General features: G+C 39.2%; 1 non-coding gene across 1 annotated transcript; it reads left to right on the top strand.

Annotated features, from left to right (window-relative positions):
- Window positions 1-4,701: 4,701 nt before the first annotated feature.
- Window positions 4,702-4,808, top strand: LOC141694510 (small nucleolar RNA R71). The gene has a single exon (XR_012563806.1). It is a non-coding gene; the product is annotated as a small nucleolar RNA R71 (small nucleolar RNA).
- Window positions 4,809-5,510: the final 702 nt, after the last annotated feature.

Genomic DNA, 5,510 nt, shown 5'->3' with positions numbered 1-5,510 from the left:
GTACACTGAACTATGCTTTGGTTTAGTTCTTAGTCTCCAGGGACAATTATTAGGGCTCTTCTGGGTATAGGAATTTGTACACGAAGATAGTGTATGATCAATAAAGGATCTACCCTTCCAGTGAAGGAAGCGAATGTTCAAGGCTGATCCACTTATGCTAGTTCAGGAATCTCTGGCCAGAGTAAATGAAATTAGAAAGGAGTTTCTAATTTGCATAGAACTACGCATAGTAAATGGTAAGCAAGTGATTGAATTAGATAGGCTTGACACGAGATCCATGCCTTGTATTTAATCGGGACATTGTAGGGTAGAAGGAGTTTATTGTACGGTAACTATTCACTGACAGGTTCTTGGTATTCTAAGCAGTGAATTCATATTATCCGGATAGTCGCGATATGTTGAGAAGCATCACTCACGATGTAGAATAAATGTGATTTATTAATTAATCATATTTAATAAATTAGAGAATTTATATAAATAATGATAAAATAGTTTTATTATTATTTATTTCTACTACCGGCTTAATATTGAACCTACAGGGTCACACCATAAAAAGAGAATGATTTTATGGTAGAGGAATTAATTAATAATGGCTAAATAATTATTTATTTGTGAAATAAATAATTAATTGGCAAATTTAATAATTGATTAAATGAGATTTAATTGATTATAAATTAATTAAGAAAAGTTCTTAATATTATTAATTAAAGGATTTAATTTTTGGAAATTAAATCAAGAGAGAGAATTATTTCTAAAGTATTTAGAAAAAGGATTAATAATTAAAAGGTGTTTTAATTATTAATGAGAATAATAAATGGGATAATAATAATATTATTTATGGGAAAATTTCAGCTGAAAATTTTGCCTATAAATACACTATTATAGACCCTATTTTTATTCTAACCCAAGAAACCCAAAAGTTTTAGAAAACCAAATTCTCTCCACCTCCTCCTCCTCCTAAAAGTCGTTTTCTTGGTGGATACCGGTGGAGTGCTTCACACTTGAGGAGCAACTGCTAAGGATCTCTGATCGTTGTCTCCGAATTATTTTTAAAGGTTAGATTCGATCCCTAAAATTTTTATTCATAATTTATATGCTATTATTTGGATTTTGTGTGTGTAAAAGTGTTTTTCCATGCTCCCGCTGCGTTAAAAAATCCAACAATATACCACTTCACTTCATGCAGAAACTTCTTCATTGGAGCGTACGATAAGTCGGGAGGCATGACATTACTCACAAGGTAGTTCACAATGTCTGCAAACCACGGTTCTTCCTCTTGCACTCCAAACAGCTGCTCATTAGGAAAAGACTCATTTATCAATGTCTTGTCCAGTGAAGTAGCATTAGGGTTCTCTAAACGTGATAGATGATCAACGACTTGATTTTCAGTCCCCTTTCTGTCCTTGATCTCTAATTCAAATTCTTGAAGTAAAAGAACCCATCTAATCAATCTAGGCTTCGAGTCCTTTTTCGAGACGAGATAACGAATTGCAGCGTGATCAGTGAAAACTGTCACTTTAGTCCCGAGTATATAAGATCGAAATTTCTCAAAACCATAAACAATAGCCAAGAGTTCTTTCTCCGTACTAGTATAATTCAGTTGAGCACCATTCAAGGTCTTACTAGTATAGTAGACCACATGAAATATGTTGTTCTTTCTCTGCCCAAGAACTGCTCCAACTGCATAGTCACTTGCATCGCACATCATCTAAAAAGGTTCATTCCAGTCAGGTGCAGTTATGACAAGTGCCGTGATTAAACTCGTCTTCAATATCTCAAAAGCGGTAAGGCACTCGTCATCAAACTTGAAAGGGACATCTTTCTCTAGCAAACTATACAATGGTTTCGAAATCTTAGAGAAGTCCTTGATGAAACGCCTATAGAAACCCGCATGACCAAGAAAACTGCGAATTCCCTTAACAGAAATTGGTGGAGGAAGATTTTTAATGACCCCCACCTTAGCTTTGTCCACCTCAAGACCTTTACTAGAAACCTTGTGCCCAAGAATAATGCCATTTCGCACCATAAAGTGACATTTCTCCCGATTGAGAACCAAGTTGGTCTCAACATACCTCTTGAGAACATGTCCAAGATTCTGCAAGCATTTGTCAAAAGAATCGCTAAATACAGAGAAGTCGTCCATGATCACCTCCACATTCTGGCCAATCATATCAGAAAAGATGGCCATCATACATCTCTGAAATATGGCTGGTGCACCACACAGACCTAATGAAACTCATCTGAAGGAAAAAGTACCAAATGGACAAGTGAAGGTAGTCTTCTCCTGATCTTATGGAGCGATACAAATCTGATTGTAACCTGAATAGCCATCCTGAAGACAATAATACTCGTGACCAGCCAATCTATCAAGAATTTGGTCAATGAAAGGCAGAGGGAAGTGATCCTTCCTAGTGGCCTTGTTCAGCTTCCTTTAGTCCATACAAACTCTCCATCCCGTGACTGTTCGAGTAGGAATGAGCTCATTCTTCTCATTAGCAACAATTGTGATACCTCCCTTCTTCGGTATACACTAAACTGGACTCACCCAAGAACTGTCAGAAATGGGATAAATAATCCCTGCATCCAGCCACTTAAGAATTTCCTTCTTCACGACTTCCTTCATGATTGGATTAAGTCTTCTTTGTTGCTCAACCGTAGGCTTGCTACCCTCCTTTAGCAGAATTTTGTGCATGCAATAAGAAGGGCTGATTCCCTTAATATCTGCTATAGTCCATCCAATTTCCGATTGAACTCTCTTAGAATCCTCAAAAGTTTCTCCTCGTCGCTACCTGAAAGGTCAGATACAATAATAACAGGCAAAGTAGCTGCATCACCTAAAAACGCATACCTCAAATGTTCAGGTAAAGGCTTAAGCTCAAGAGTAGGAGTTTCCTCAATAGATGGCTTGAGGCGTTTAGGAGCTTTGTTCAATTCCTCCATTCCAAGAGATTCAAAAGGCATATCAATATTTCTCTTCCAGGGAGAAGCATTTAGATATTCCAATTGCTCTTCACCTTCGTCATCCTCACTATTTGAATTCCAAGACCTTCTCCAAGGCATCAGACCTTAACAATTGATCAAGTTCTGAAGTAACCACAGAATCGACAAACTCCACTTTTAAGCACTCCTCATTTTCTGTAGGAAATTTCATAGTATTGAACACATTAAAAGTTACATCCTGATCCAGCACTCGCATTGTAAGCTCACCCTTCTGCACATCTATCAAGGTTCGGCTAGTCGCCAAGAACGGTCTTTCCAAAATTATGGGAATCTTCTTATCCTCCTCGAAATCAAGAATTACGAAATCAGTAGGGAAGATGAGTTTATCAACCTTGACCAAGACATCCACTACAATTCCTCACGGATATGTAATAGAACGGTCGGCCAACTGCAAAGTCATATAAGTCAGTTTTGGATCAGGAAAGTTCAACTTCTTGAAGACTGACAAAGGCATCAGATTGATGCTTGCTCCCAGGTCACATAAGCATCTGTCAAAAGACACTTTTCTAATAGTGCATGGAATAGTAAAGCTTCCTAGATCTTTAAGTTTCGGAGGCAACTTCTGTTCCAGCACAGCACTGCATTCCTCCGTGAGAGCGACAGTCTCTAAATCATCTAGCTTCACTTTCCGAGAGAGAATACCTTTCATAAACTTTGCGTAACTAGGCATCTGCTCAAGAGCCTCAGTGAAAGGTATGTTGATATAAAGTTTCTTGAACACCTCCAGAAACTTCTCAAATTGCTTATCCAGCTTTTTGTTCTACAGCCGCTTAGGAAAAGGCCGCGGAGGATAGATATGTTTCTCCCATGTATTACCCTCAGGAGGAGTGTGCTCAATAGTAGTCTTCCTTGGTTCTACTTCTGCTTCCTGCTGCTCTACTTCTTCTTCAGCCCCAGTTTCTTCATTCGAAACTTGAGTTTGTTCGGGGTTCGCAACCCTTTCAGACCTCAAAGTGATTGCCTTTACCTACTTCTTAGCTTCCCTCTTTCCTGGAACTTCAGTATCACTAGATAATGTACCTAGTTGATGATTTAGCAAGGCATTGGTAATTTTTCCAATTTGATTTTCCAAGGTCTTGATAGACACACCTTGACTCTTACACATAAGCTTCAACTCCTCTAATTCAGACTTTTCATTAGCTTGTTGCAGCTGAAGTTGCTGCCTAAGTGCATATTGCGGTTGCTGAAAACCTGGGGGGTTGTACTGCTTGGCTGGGTACTGCTGATAAGGCTGTTAAACCGTATTCTGAGCGTTGCTCCAGCTGAAATTAGGATGATTGCGGTTTGTTGGGATGATAAGTGGCTGGCACAGGTTGCTGTGATCGCTGAAAATTGCTCATGAACTGAGCTGATTCACTAGAAATAGCACACTGATCAGCCTCATGGTCACCAGCACAAAGCTCATAGACACTAGTGATTTGATTAACTCCATAATTGGCCAAAGTGTCCACCTTCATCGTCAAAGCCTTAAGTTGGGCAGCTATAGCAGTTGCTGCATCCAACTCCAGAATTCATTCCACTTTTCCCTGAGTCAGTCTCTCAAAAGGATTCTGGTATTCATTAGCAACCATTATTTCAATCAATTCATAAGCTTCATTGTAGCTCTTATCCCCCAAGGCTCCTCCTGATGCTGCATCGAGCATGGGTCTAGAAGTAACATCCAATCCATTATAGAAATAATTTATAATCATCCAACCAGGCATGCCATGGTGTGGGCACTTCCTTAGCATCTCCTTATATCGATCCCAAGCCTCACATAGAGATTCACCAGTTTACTGAGAAAACTGAGTAAGAGCATTCATGATTGCAGCAGTCTTCGCCATAGGAAAGAATTTAGTGAGAAACTTTTGAGAAAGATCCTCCCATATGGTGACAGACCTTGGTGGTAGAGAATGTAACCAGCACTTTGTTTTATCCCTTAGAGAGTATGGGAATAGTTGCAGCTTGATAGCATCTTCAGTCATACCATTGAACTTGAAAGTATCGCAGATCTCAATGAAATCCCTGATGTGCATGTTGGGCTTCAGTAGGAGAACCCCCAAACTGAACTGAGTTCTGTATCATCTGAATCGTGCTTGACTTGATCTCAAAAGTGTTAGCTGAGATGGCTGGCCTAATAATGCTTGACAGAATATCATTGATCTTAGGCTGAGAATAGTCCATCAAAGCCTTAGGAATTTCTGCTTGATCCCCCATCACTACTAAAAATGGTTCATCTACATTCTCTTCTTCTTCTATCTTCTCTTCTTCCTCAAAAACTTCCCTTGGAACCATTACAACTTCTTCCTCGGCTTTATCCAGAGTTCTCTTACAAGACCGCGAACGCATATGCATACACGCTCGCTAGAATACCTGAAATAAGACAAGGAAACAGATAAGTAATAATGTCCGAGTCAATGAACTTTAACGATCACTGATGACAAACACATAAACAAAAAATTAACACTGCAGTCCCCGGCAGCGGCGCCAAAAACTTGCTAGTCGCTAAACACGCGCTAATAATACACGCA

The sequence above is a fragment of the Apium graveolens genome, chromosome 10 (assembly GCF_009905375.1).
Source record: "Apium graveolens cultivar Ventura chromosome 10, ASM990537v1, whole genome shotgun sequence".
In the NCBI taxonomy this organism is placed as follows: domain Eukaryota; kingdom Viridiplantae; phylum Streptophyta; class Magnoliopsida; order Apiales; family Apiaceae; genus Apium; species Apium graveolens.
This window is presented reverse-complemented; position numbering and strand designations above follow the sequence as displayed.